The 14630-nt window shown below is 44.7% G+C and overlaps 1 protein-coding gene across 14 annotated transcripts in view; it reads left to right on the top strand.

Moving 5' to 3' along the window:
* The window catches only part of magi2a (membrane associated guanylate kinase, WW and PDZ domain containing 2a), a 194879-nt gene that overhangs the window by 78219 nt on the left and 102030 nt on the right, over positions 1–14630 (top strand). The window lies entirely within an intron of this gene.

Genomic DNA, 14630 nt, shown 5'->3' with positions numbered 1-14630 from the left:
AATATCGTCAAAGACAGAATTAGAGGGGAGTCGTAGTAGTCGTTGTTAGTCCCAGCGCTCGTCACTTTGTCCTGAATTGTCCCCGTGTGTAATGGCCTACGGAAGAGTTTTTCTTGGTACTTTTCTTTGAGGTAAGGAGAAGGTTTGCTGAGCACATTTTGAAAATGGGGCATTTCCTTTCTGAATTCCTTTATCTTTGAAAGGTCAATTATCTGTCTAGCCCCTGTGCTAATAGTGGGCAACTTTAGGATTATACTCTGGAATGAATCTCATCCATTTCAAAGGTTGACACACAGGCACAGGAATACGCTTCTTTTTAAGATGTTATGATGATGTCCGTGGTGCCATATATTAGTCTGCACTTGTGACTTGTCTCTTGTACGTTGGGCTTGTTCTTGCACGTATGCCATGTGTGTCGTGTGTCGTGCTTCTGCAGGTAAGGACGGTAGCAGGGTGAGGCAGTGGTATCTGAGTGGTTAAGGTACTTGACTTGTATTCGGAAGGTTGCTGGTTCAATCCCCAGTGCTGCCAAGTTGTAACTGTTTGGCTCCTGAGCAAGGCCCTTAACCCTTGATTGCTCAAGTTGTACTTAGTCATAGTTGTAAGTTGCTTTGTATGAAAAAAAAAGCATCAGGTAAATATAAGTACTCTAGTCTGCAAGTATCAATGGTAGAAGTGCTCTATTTCAGCATCTCTACATGATGCTTCTCCCCTCTGCAGTGATTTTGCTTCCTGTTCTAATATAGGAGTCTTGTGTGCGGTTGTCTCCTGATGAAAGCACTGCCACAGAATGTTTAACGGACCTTTTTATATTCTTATGACTGGGTAGAAATCCTTTACATCCAGGTTTGGCTCCACTGGAGGCTGAGCACTCTGTTCTGCCGGCCCCTGTTCTCATAATGGTTCAGTGATGGGTAGGTCTGGTGGTCATGATGCCCTGGCATTGCACTTTAACCTGGTGCACCTACATGTGATTAGCTGTGTGTATGGGGGAAATCATTATCTCGGGATTTGGGAGCATCACTGCGAACATCATGAGACAGTTGTTGCTTGTAAGCTTGGGTTGGGCGTTTGGAAATTCCCTGATGCGTTGTATAGTTTTGGAGTTTGTGGTTGGCACACTTGCTACTCAGGCATGTGCTGATTGTCTTCTTTGAAAGGCTGCTGGCTGCCTCTTGCTGCTCTGTGCTTTAAAGACTCAGAGTGCTTATTAAAACTTAGCCTTACCACTGTCGGGCTTTTTATTATAACTCACGGTGTGGTTGCCGACAATGTGACTGTAGTTACTGCAACGCCGAACACCTTTTTTTAAAGTGTTTCTGTTATTTTGTCCACCTTCTTTAGCTATGACTCACAACAGAATGACCCCTACACACATGGACACATCGGTTTCCTGTCCTCTCCCGCTTTCCTTCTTCTCGCCTCTCTAAGAGGATGCTGTGTTTGGGCAGCATGGCGAGAGCATCGGCTGGGGTTTCCATGGCAACTGCCACCTCTTCCCCTGCGTCTCCGTCAGACCGATGACGCCTTTCCCTCTTCCCCCCCCCCCCCTCCCTCCCTCCTTGCATCCATGCTGTGAGAGAACATATAACAGTAACTCGGGCACCTATGAGACGGCGCTCTGATTGGGTTGTTCACATGTCTGTTATGTGCACTCCCTGGGAGAGAGAAGGTGTTGAGGTGGGACTAAGGGAAAGAGGGCTCTCTTGGTTAGGGAGAGCTGCAGAAGTGCTTTACTGCAAATGAGACCCGCACACACCCTGCCATGGAATATGACCTCAGACACTAGCGATGTTTGTGCTTGTACCTGTCAGCGTGTGTGTGTGTGTGTGTGTGTGTGTGTGTTTGTGTGCCTGTGCTCTTTGTAGGGGTCATTCAGTCATTCATGTTATGTTGTTCTACAGATGTCATGCTGCTGATCTAGTGCTGAGATTCATTGAAGCGGGACAAACACACACAGGCGCGCGCACACACGCGGATACACTCACACACACGCAGACGCCTACAGACGAGAGAGATCTGGATGTTAATGAGGTGTAGTTGGCTGCCAGTGATATCTACCTGTGGTCTCACAGCACTCTATCTCTCCCTCTGCCACCCCCCTCCACGATACCCCTCCATACACATCTACACATCCCACATCCACAACGTACATATAATCGAACAGTGTTGTTGACAGCAGTGTGGTATCCACTGTTTTTCTGGGTGTGAAAATCTCTGCTCTCTTGAATATATAGCTTCCCATGTCGTGTTTCTTTAGTAGAAGTGAGCCATATTGTATTTGTGGTCAAAGCTGCTGTGGTATGCATTTCCTAGTGTGTGTGTGTGTGTGTATGTGTGTGTGTGTATGTGTGTGTGTGTATGTGTGTGTGTGTGTGTGTGTGTGTGTGTGTGTGTGTGTGTGTGTGTGTGTGTGTGTGTGTGCGTGTGTGTGTGCGTGTGCGTGTGTGTGTGTATGTGTGTGTGCGTGTGTGTGTGCATGCGTAAGCATGTTTGAATAGTAGGGAGAATGTATAAGCAGTTGTGTTTCTGGTGTTGGGTTTCTTTGGCAGTGTTTTGAATGTGTGTGTTTTTGCAGGAGCAAGCCTTTTTATGGAAGGAGTAATATGGATTCTGGAGTTTATTGTGCTTATGTGTATTATTTATCATTTTTCATCAAAATTCTTAATGATCCAAAGTAATTCATAACAGTCATCTTCTCTATATGTGAATAAGTGGGTACTAGTCACAGTGTAGTTTGTCATATATTTAAAACTGTGGTGTGGAGATTTATGTTATTGTGCTGGTTCTCCACAGGACTTCAAACGCTGACACACCGTGCCATTCATGTTGTGCAGGGTAAAGCTGTGCATATACGACAGACTAGAATCCTCGTTCTATTTTTCATGTTTTTGCGTTCATATTTTGAAGCTTTGTATCAATGTTTATTTATTTATCTGTGTATGCATACCCATAATTCCATCACTGTGGATGAAGTAATCTGCTTAGCTCATATATATATAATAAATATATAAATATATAATAAATATATAAATATATAATAAATGTTTATTATGCACCATTATGGAACTTCAATACTTAGGAATTCCACTTAAGAACATGGAGGATACTATCACATAAACTCATAAGCCATATATATATATATATATATATATATATATATATATATATATATATATATCCACTTAAGAACATGGAGGATACTATCACATAAACTCATAAGCCATATATATATATATATCCACTTAAGAACATGGAGGATACTATCACATAAACTCATAAGCCATATATATATATATATATATGGCTTATGAGTTTATGTGATAGTATCCTACATGTTCTTAAGTGGAATTCCTAAGTATTGAAGTTCCATAATGGTGCATAATAAACATTTATTGAATCATGGCACATGTATCATGATGTGTATGGTACTGTGAGCTGGTCTCCACCCCAGGACAGCGATCCTGTATGATACAGTTTGGGGGTTCATAACTTTACTTTTAGCAGGTCCTGGCATTCTTGTGCGCATCTGTGCTGGTGTAATGCTGTTTCTATCGTGGAGTGTGTTAGAGAAAGGTTCTGTCTGCAGGTGCATAGTGGTCACTTGGTCAGTGACAGTAGTGCAGACGTATCGCGGTCATTATGGACAGAGCAGTTTGGTGCTGGTGAAGTGTGCACTGCGTGGGTCTCTGAGGAGACCGCCGAGATGCTCCTCGGTATTACTGTTCCCGCTGAGAGCTGGCATGGCACTTTCAAGCACGCAAGAAACACCGTGCGCAAACAAACATCCCGCTTTGCATTATTCAGCACTGCGGGACCTGTGATGGCACCCACACACACACACACACACACAAACATGCACATGCACACGCACTAGCACACACATAAACACACATGCACGAATACATGCGCGCACACTCACACACAAATACATGCACACATCCACATCCACACAATCTGTCTCTTTCTCTCCCTCCATTTTTCACACTCACTTGTGCCCTCACTCCCTGTGAGCTACTTGTGAAGGGCTGAATTTCACACGGCTGGAATTTTGCCTACGTTCCCATGGTGCCATAACTACTAGTCTGCACTAGTGCTCTTGAGCCAGAGAGCATCAATTTCTCCCCCCTTCCTAAAGAGACAACATTTCTTCCTGAGCTAGAGGAAGCCAAGCCAATGAGATATATATTATTTACTCACCATACCGCACGTGGCACAGACACACTCGCCGACACATAAACAAACAAAACGGTCTGCTCACCGACTCATCGAATGCACCTGCACGTAAGATGACACTGAACTGTCCACCACAAGGCACAGTGTTTGCTTTGTTCCCAACATACCTGACTCAGCGAGAAAAAGAGAGCAAGCGCTATAAAAGCACAGTGTGTGAAAGGGTGTTCTAAGGACAGTAGCCTCGGGGTTAGGGGCGGGGGTGGGGGGTAGCTAGGTGAGCCACGAGGTACGAGGGACGGGGAGAAGAAGAGGGCGAGATGGAGGTCAGAGGAGGATGGTGGAGATGGCTGACCTCTCCCCGAGGTCTCCATCTCCTCTAATTAAAGTGGGCGAGGGTGGCAGCAAGCAGCAGAGAGCGCGTCGGGTACACGCTCCGTCTCCGTCTCTCTCTCTCTCTCTCTTTCTCACTCTCTCTATCCCCCAACACCCCAACCCCTGTATTCAGAGAAGGTGGCAGGTCCAGGTCCTCCAACGCGCTCTCTCTGCACTAATTACTAAAGGCAGCCCCACGCTTTGCCACACAGCCCCATGGGAAGGGAGAGGGGAGTAGCGGAAGCGGATGGTGCCCTCCCCTCCCCGTGTGCCGCGCCACTCAGCGGGCTATCGGCAAAGGCCTTGCCATCTTCCTCCCCGTTGACGTCTTCATCGTTAACCCCATCCTCTAAACGAGCGGCCTGCATTCAGCGGGATCTAGAAGCAGCGGGTGTCCGAAGCCGAGCCTTTAACGTCAACCACAGTCCGGATGTTTACGGGTCTGTGTTTCAACGTCTTTGACTTCCCTCAGCCTCAGTGAGGATGCGGTGAAGCTGTTCGTTTGACTTGCTGTTCAGAGACGGCAGCGCTGGCATCAGTTCAGTCTTTTCAGCTCAGCGTCAGTTACTGTACGGAAGAGGCACAGCACGCTTGCACAGCTCAGAATAAGTCAAACAGAAACAAGTAAGCAAGCGCGCAGATAAACAAACCAAAATGTGCAGAGGGTTTTCTGAGCCGGAACGATCCGGCCCGTCCCATACCGGTGTGAGTATTTTTGCGCTCTTCGTAGTCTTCTAAAGAATGTAGACCAAAAGAACAACAGAAGAGAAGGGAAACGACAACAAAGCCGGCGTTTTTGTCCTGTCTGGGTGACCGAGTCTGGGCAGTGGTTTGTTTACTTCCGCTGTAATCGGTGCTCCTATCTCTTCCCCTCAGAGGGAAGTAGAGTGATGAGAGGTGGAGGGAGGAGACTGATATCATGGCAAGTGAGGCGGGCCAGATAAGAGGCGCCATGGCGGCTCCAACGACCGCGGTAACCCGAGGGCTGTGTCGTTACACACAGGCCCTGAGGAAACTGCTGTGTCACTGGGCTCGGGGATCACAAGGACGTTGCAGTGAAATGTTGCCTCTCAACGCTAAGGTTCAGACGAGTTCAGCGCAGAGGCTCGGCCTTCGTGGTCCTGGCCCAGAACAGCCTTGTGGTGCAAGAGTTTAGAGTTCTCCCTACCCACCATACATCTGACTCAGGTCATTAGCTAAGTAATAAGCCCTTCATGAGTCCACAAATGTGTTAGAGCAGGGAAGACAGGAAACTGCGCAGCGCACAGGTACCGTAGGAGCAAGATTAGGAAACAAATAAATGCATTATACATTATTTATATAGATTTTAATTACATCTATGAAAAATTCATACTGACTGTTGAATGGAGACATTATAATTATTCATTTTTTGTCAGGTAAAACAATATAGTTTTTATGAACTGAGTTGTTTTTTTTTTTGTTGTTGTTGTTCTTGGGCCCAGTTGAACTCTGCCTAATTGTGCAAACAGAGAATAAAACACAATAGCCAGCAATTAGCTTTTGGGCCAAGTTAGTTATGTTACCGTGCTTGGTCTGCGTGTTTAGTGTAACAATTGCCCGAGTGCCGCAGGGCGCGGAACAGGACGCAGACTCCCTCGACTTTGTGAAACATTTAATAACATCGAACGTATAAGACAATGGTGGCACTCACACATAACATTAACAGTGAACATAAACACACTTAGCGCTAACGATAAAGATGGTAACATTGACATAGGCTAGACAAACAATAACAATGGCTACACAAACATGGATACTAACATTCTGCTCAGACGCTAACAAACATGGAGCAACACTAAGCACGCACTGACGGGGGTTTAAATAGACTGAAAGCGTCCCGTGTCATTTAGAGCACTTAGGATCCTGTTTTTGTGAATGTTTCTGTTTTTGTCCTCAGCTTGCAGTATGACAACATACTGACATACTATGTCTGTGCACCGTGCGTATTGCTGCACACCCTGCACTCTACAAGTGTAGGAGGTCGGCCCAGTGAAACGGGAAAACTAGGGGAATCCGCTAGCTGAAGAGCCATATCTAAACCCAAACCAATAAACCACCTGCTATACATTGACTGCAGTTTCAGTGCTTTACTGAATAATTGATAAAAGTTGGGATAGCTGCCTGTTTTTTTTTTTCAAGGCTAATATGTAAATAAGTCTTTCTTTGTCTGTAGTATACAAGGTTGCTCAGTGCAGCTGGTTAAAGGTATTAGACAAAGTCTATGCTGTTCTGAGAAGATACGGATTAATCAGCGCCTCCTCCTATGAAGCTGCTACTTCACGTCCCTAGTTTGTACACAGAGAACAACGATGCATCTGAACAAAACCCAAAATGGCATATGCCTTCTGGACACACCCTCATGTCCCCGTCCTGTGCTGTGAGGACGGCACAGGCTGTTGGGAGTGCTAAATCTCTCTCTCCTCTTTACCTCTCTTTCTCTCGCTGTGATGTTGTCTGTTTATGGGCCTCCACAAACCGTAATCATAAACTGGTTGCGGAGCTGGATAATCGTATTTGATGCCTGATATCCAGTCTGGTTTATAAAAAGACCAAGAGAAGGAAACGGACACTTGAGCTTAATCTTACTTTAATTAATGGCCGTCTGAATATTCAGCAGGCTAGCGTAGTCCTGATTAACATATGGACCTGGAGTGCAGCTTCTCCCCTCTGCTTTTTAATATTACAGCTACAACCGTTTCTGACGGTGTGTTATCACACCACTGTGCTAGTCCTTTAATGTGTGTGTGCGTCGCATGTACAGCTTTCTCGATTGCGTGCCGATGGAGCGTGGCGCGGCGTGAAGCCAGCCATAGCGCGGTGAGTAATAGCCGAGCAGGCTGCAGCACTTTTAAAAACGTCCAGGAAAACAAAGAGCAAGAAACAAGGGAGAGCAAAGGAAAAGGGCTCATGTAAAAAAGCAGAGAAAGAAAGAAAAGAATGAGAGCGGGAGAAGGGAAGGACCTGGAGGGACGCGGCATTTAAATGACAGCACCGCCAAGTACTGCTAAAGGGCAATTATCCTAACAATACAGTCGACTGTGTTTTGAGCGATACATTTATATGCTACATTATGAGTGTCTCCTTTAGTAAATGGTTAGACACGTCTATATCGCACTCTGTATTTCTCTATTAACTGCGGAAATTAAAGCTTTTTTCTAAAAGGCTTCTGCACCACTACATGTTTAAAAAGGTATTTGTTTTAGCAAAAGTTCGAAACTTAAAAAATGAGACGTCTCGATGAGAACACTTGTACGCGTGCATGCGCGTGCGTGTTCACGTGGACGCGTTTTGCTTGCAGGTGAATCCAGTTTCCGTCTCCGTCTCTCTGTGTTTCCCCGCTTGCGCTGCTTGTGCGTTTCTCTGCTCAGTAACCCAGTTACTGTTTTAGTATTAAAGGTGGACCATTCAGAGACAAGGGCCTGCAGAACTCTCGGAACAGCCAGAGAGAGGGAGAGGGAGGGGGGAGAGAGAGAGAGAGAGAGAGAGAGAGAGAGAGAGAGAGAGAGAGAGAGAGAGAGAGAGAGAGAGAGAGATAGATGGAGGTGTGAGAAAGGGAGGTGTGTGTGGTGGGGGATGTGCGAGATACAGGGAGGACTTTGCAATTACAACACTAGGCCGATTTAGATGCTTGAAGGAGGAAATAAACAGTATACGTGGATGCTTTCATAAAGGTGGTGGTTTCATATTTTTCATGTAATGCTGAGCATTTATACCAGTTACACCTGTTACATAACAGTTAAAGCCATTAGCAAGCCTACAATTAACAGAATTTAGAATTAATTTGTATTATTATGAAAAATAAATGGGTAAAAATACAGAAATTACTAAAAGGACGGCATTTTAAAAGGAAGTATGGTCTCATTATTGAGACATGAAAAGCACCACATATCTTATGCCCAGATGTTAGACACACTACAGCCCAGCAGGTTGGCTATCATGGAGCGGTTCCCACTGGCAGGTGATTTCCCGATATACGACTCTGAAGCCCATTTATGTTCTTGTGACTTGTGTTTATGGTATTCCTGTTAGCGCAAGCAACGCAGATGCCCAGGAAATGATGGAGACAGAGGAGTGAGACGGAGGTGAGAAATAAAGATGGAGAAACAAAGAGCGCACTGGGTTTGAAAGAACCAACAGGTGGTTAAAAAGAGCAGGATGACTTCCTTAATTCCTGGGTATTTTACAGCTGTATTAACAGGGATAGACTAGCCATCGGGAGTTCCGGGATAATTCCTGGTGGGCCGTTGAGAGAGCTAAAAATGTAAGTATTAGAATGTAAGTATTCTAATATTATAATGTGGTATCATGACATTCCTCGTGTCACGTCTCGCGTGTTTTCGTGTAACTTGGAGACCAGACTCGTCAGATGGTGACTGTGTGAGATCTCGTGGTGTGCGATCCCTTGTTGCAGTGTAGTGTGGAAACCACAACGACTTCAAAATTCCCGATGACAAAACAGCAAGTTGTGTAGCGTGAACAGTATAGTGATTGTGTAGTGTGTCCACGGTAGTTTGCCTAGTCTGCTGCTTAGGTAGAGACTCTCAGCCCCATACTTGGAGCACTACTTAAAAATTACAAAGATTTAATCGAATGTGAAATAATGTTCTGCAATTTCATGTCCAACATGGTGCACTACAGGTGTGTTATCATTTAGTTACTTGTTACCGCAGTTCTACTTATTCAAGAATACGTGTGTGTGTGTGTGTGTGTGTGTGTGTGTGTGTTTGGGGGGGGGGGGGGTTGATTGTAGTGGGCTGATCTAAAAAAGGTCCAGGGCTGAATTTAGTTCTCAGTTCATCTCTGTGTATTTATATTGTATTATGTTAACCATATAGACATTTCAGCATTGTTTCCACACAGTTACTCCTTTTTCAGGGGATACTAAGTAAGTGAAAATGCCTAATTATGCAGAACCTTTAATAAAATTGTCATGCTCGCTACTTACAGTGAACAACTCTCTAAATTCCACAGACACCACGCACACTGGATATCTTCCCAGGTGATGGAATGCAACCATTTTCTGTTGCTCAGCGCAGTCCTGGTCAGGTGACTGACTCGGCTGCTCACATGGCCGCTTGGGCCGTATGTGTGGGGTCACAGGCCTGGGGCCGCCACCAACCACCCCACGCTATGGGGCGCGTTTGGCTGGATCCGAGCCGTAAAACGCTCACGCCTCTGTCAGAGTTGCATCTTGCAGCTGCTGCTGTCATTGTCAGTAAAGACATCCGAGCGCGGCAGCTCCTCTGGCCAGCACGCTTCCCTGGTGAGATGGCGAGATGCTGGGGATCGTGAGCAGGTGTTTCTGCATGGAGGTGGTTTCTGGATGGTCGCTTCCTGTGATATGTGGAAGAGGAGTTTTAGCTGTCTGATGTGTCTCAGAGAGAGAGGTGTATTTACACATGTATGCAGGCCACCTCCTGTAGTGGTTTAAATGATTGGCATTTATATCCGTTCTATATGGTTTTAAGAGGTGTTGAAAGTCTTGGGGATGTTCACACTTGTATTTTTATGTGCATAATCCCTCTGGATATAATCCTGACACTCATGACATAAAACAAACAAGTATAAAAGGGATCTTTGTTCTTGAGGCTCATAAGTGGTAAGGCTACTGTGAGACCTCTCGGCGGGTGTATCCTCCAGCCTCCTGATGGTCTGCTTTGCTGGCCTTGACATTTTTCTTTTGAGGGACCAGAGAAACTCCACATGCAAATAGCCCATCAAGACCGCATGTCAGCACTCATTTGCAAGAGCTAATAAAAACACACAGCTGGCCAAGATATCACTGAGCAGGCAATTCTACAATTATATATGGTCCACTGAAATGGAGTGGCTAGTGTGTATAAAAGGCCGTGATTCTTATATGGTTCACCCAGCGCGGATTTGAACCCTGCCGAGTTAAAGGTGCCGTCCGCGTTTTAGCATCATAGACTCTGTTTCATTCCGAATCCAATACGGAGCAAAAACAACACACGCTGGAGTGCACTGTAAATATGCAGGATGAGAATAGAGAGGGAAGCTGGGTATGGCCAGGGCTTTGTAGAAGGATAAAGGGCTTTGGGCTTCAGATGGGTTTACAGCCTGGACCCGGCTGTCTGATACAGCACCCAGCTAGCTCAGACAAAGCATGATGCATGTACACGGGTGTGTGTACGCGTGTGCATGTTTTTGCCAGTGCACGTTTGAGTGTGTATTTTGCACCTGTGTGTGCGAGTACGTGTAAATGCTGTGTATATGCTTGTGCGAGTGTATGCACGTTAGCATCTGAATGAGCATGTGTGAGTTGAATTGTTTTAAGGATGTGTGTGCATGTGTGTGTGTGTGTGTTGCTGCTGTGGGTTCGGCATTGTAGCAGGGCCACATGGCCTTTACTGACTATCCCAAACCAGTTGGAGCTTATATATATGTGTTGCACGTGTGGGTGTGCGTGTGTGTATGTGTGTGTGGGGGGGGTGTAGAGTGTGTGTGCATGCGTGCATGTGTGTGTGTTTGTGTGTGTGCATGTGGGCGTGTGTGTGTGTGTGTGTGTGTGTGTGTGTGTGTGAGTACGTGCGTGTGTGCGTGTGCGTGTGTGTGTGTGTGTGCATGCGTGCGTGTGTGTGTGTGTTGGTGTGTGTGTGAGACTATGCCTGTAGCACTGATTTGGGGCTGTTACAGAGCTTCCTCTCTCTTTGTGAAAGTGGATTTCGTTTGGGCAGAGCATGATGAGGAAGCTCCACACGCTCTCTCTCTCTCTCTCTCTCTCTCTCTCTCTCTTTCTCTCTGTCAGGCTATAAATAGACTCCATCACAAAAGGGTCAAAGCAGTTTAAAAATATCGAAATGTCAGTGGAGCTCTTGTCCTCTCATCAGCCTCTCTGTCTGCCAGTGGCAGTTTGACTGGCTAAGGGAGAACCTTCTCAAATCTTTCCACTCACCTTTTCTCTAGTGCTCAAGTCTGGTCTTCTCTCCCTCTGCGTCTTACTTTCTCTGCCTCTTTCCACCTCTACTTCTCACTTCTTTCTGTCTTGATGTCTGTTTTTCTGTCTCTGTTTTTGTATTTGTCTTTTTTTACTTCCTCTCCTCTAATGTCAGTGTTGGCTGCTGTGACATTTGTATGTCATGGTTAATTTCTGTTGATACTATTCACCGTTGACTAAAAAGAGACTGATAAAAGCTATGAGACATTATGTGCCTGTGTGTGTGTGTGTGTGTGTGTGTGTCTTCATGTTTAGTATTCTGTGTGTTTGCTTCCTCACTGATGGCGGGTGCAGTCTCTCTCTCTCTCTCTCCTGTCGGATTTCCGGCTGGCGGAGGCGTCACCATGGAAACAGACATGATGTCAGCCGGGTGGGGATGTTGGGAGAAGTTTCATAGTGTTTGTCCATCTTCATCATGACCCAAACATACACACACATACACACTCACACACACACACACACGCGTACGTCCACTAACACACACCCACGTACACTATTCAGTATTGTTAGCACATCAGTATGTACCAAAGTATTTGTATAAGCTCCTTGGATTCTCACTGAGAATCAGGTTTGTGCGTGTTGGTGGTGGTTTTTTGCTATAGGGTGTTGCTTCAGTGTGATCTAAAATGCCCCTATGTATGTTTAGTTTGTGAGTGTGGATTGAAGTGTGTACAAGTGTGTGTGTGTGTGTGTGTGTGTGTTTTGGGGTCATGATGTCCCATTTGTGCTTGTCTCAGTAGAAATATAGTATACAGTAGAAATATAATCCATCTGTTCTCCCTCCGTGATACGAGCTCTATGTAACGGTAACAGGTATATACAGTAGAAATATAATCCATCTGTTCTCCCTCCGTGATACGAGCTCTATGTAACGGTAACAGGTATATACAGTAGAAATATAATCCATCTGTTCTCCCTCCGTGATACGAGCTCTATGTAACGGTAACAGGTATATACAGTAGAAATATAATCCATCTGTTCTCCCTTCGTGATACGAGCTCTACGTAATGGTAACAGGTATATACAGTAGAAATATAATCCAGCTGTTATCCCTCCGTGATACGAGCTCTATGTAACGGTAACAGGTATATACAGTAGAAATATAATCCATCTGTTCTCCCTCCGTGATACGAGCTCTATGTAACGGTAACAGGTATATACAGTAGAAATATAATCCATCTGTTCTCCCTCCGTGATACGAGCTCTATGTAACGGTAACAGGTATATACAGTAGAAATATAATCCAGCTGTTATCCCTCCGTGATACGAGCTCTATGTAACGGTAACAGGTATATACAGTAGAAATATAATCCATCTGTTCTCCCTCCGTGATATGAGCTCTATGTAACGGTAACAGGTATATACAGTAGAAATATAATCCAGCTGTTCTCCCTCCGTGATACGAGCTCTACGTAATGGTAGCAGGTATGTACAGTAGAAATATAATCCAGCTGTTATCCCTCCGTGATACGAGCTCTATGTAACGGTAACAGGTATATACAGTAGAAATATAATCCATCTGTTCTCCCTCCGTGATATGAGCTCTACGTAATGGTAGCAGGTATGTACAGGTGCAGTGCAGTCCAGCTGCTGGACCTCAGTGATATGAGCTCTGTGAGCTGGTGACACAGATACCAAACCACTGTGCTTTAGTCTCCCTAGTCATCTTTAGGCATAAGGGAGTCTCTCTCTCACTGAGATCTTTATACATGTTTATGCACTCACATGATTGTTTTTTTTTATGTTTTTATACGTCTTGAGTGTGTGTATATGAATGTGTGTTTGTCACAACAGTCCTATGTTCTAGCCAGCACAATAAAAATGCTCACTTCATTTGCACAATAAAAGTTGCCTGGATGGCTGAAACTGTGAGCATTGTTCCTGAAGCTATTTCAGGTTGCTGAATATCAACAGCATGTCTAAAAATAGCTCCAGCAGTAGCCACACACACACACACACACACACACACACACACAGACAGAAGTATGAGGAACATATTAATCTCTGACTACTCCACCCACTCCTTCAACACCCATTGCATAAGTGCCTGGTATTCTTATTACGTAAAGTACCAATGAAAGCCCCCCACTCACATAATTACAGATGATTCCACCATAGTACCATGAAATGTGGCTGTTGAGTTAAGCACTACCTGTTAGGTTTGTCAAAGCTAATTATTTAATAACACGTTTATTACATTACTGCCTTCATTCATAGGAATCCCCACTATGTCATGGTCCTAATGTAACAGGCAGTGCTGTGGGAGTTTGAGCTCTTAGGTGCTCTGTCGACTGCACTGCTACTGACTGGCAGTGAGACGTGATGCTCTTAATGTCACCTCAGGACTGGTATACGTCATGTGTTCTCTATAATCAATGAGTCCCAATATAAATATTCACAAATATGGTGACAAAAGACCTAAAAGTCACATAAGATTCTAGGAAACTACTTTTAAAAAAGTAAATTAGCTGTTCACTGATGGTATCTGTTCATTATTTGTTACATAATCTAGGAACCTTGAAAAATCATGACTCAATTCACAATAATCCAGTATCATTTCCTGTTTTTCTCCATGTACCATCACTTTCTGTTAATGGAATCCTCTCAGCTCCGAACACTGCCACACCTGGAGCGGCTTCCGAGCTGAGAAAAGGAGAAAATACTGCTGGAGACTAGCAGGTGCCCAGAGAGTGCCCGTTGAAAAACTACTTCTATTAATGATAGAGTAAAGAAAGCTATAATATGGCATGTGTCAAATTACAGGTGTTAAGGCCACCAGTCTCCCTTTTAAAATGTTTTATTTTATTTTTTTTTACGACCAGTAAAAATAACCCCAGGTTATTTTAATCCCCTGCGAATAGCCATTTCAGTAAATATTCTGTCATATCCTGTGAGAAAGGAATTTTTTCTCTTGTGTGGAAGCTCTCGAGGAAACATTTACTTGTGTTATAGACTTTGGGATTCACTTTCCAAAGGCCTTCTCAGCTTTAGGTCAGTTCCGCTACATGTATGCGGCCTCTTCGTATCAAAATTCAAATTATTGTTACTTTTATAAGAGTAATTTGTGCCGGGAAACTGTAGACATGTCCATCACTTTCTGAAATAG

Source organism: Electrophorus electricus, chromosome 11, assembly GCF_041902795.1.
Source record: "Electrophorus electricus isolate QZ-2024a chromosome 11, ASM4190279v1, whole genome shotgun sequence".
Taxonomy (NCBI): domain Eukaryota; kingdom Metazoa; phylum Chordata; class Actinopteri; order Gymnotiformes; family Gymnotidae; genus Electrophorus; species Electrophorus electricus.
The sequence above is the reverse complement of the archived record's forward strand: the minus strand, read 5'-3'. Positions and strand labels throughout refer to the sequence as shown.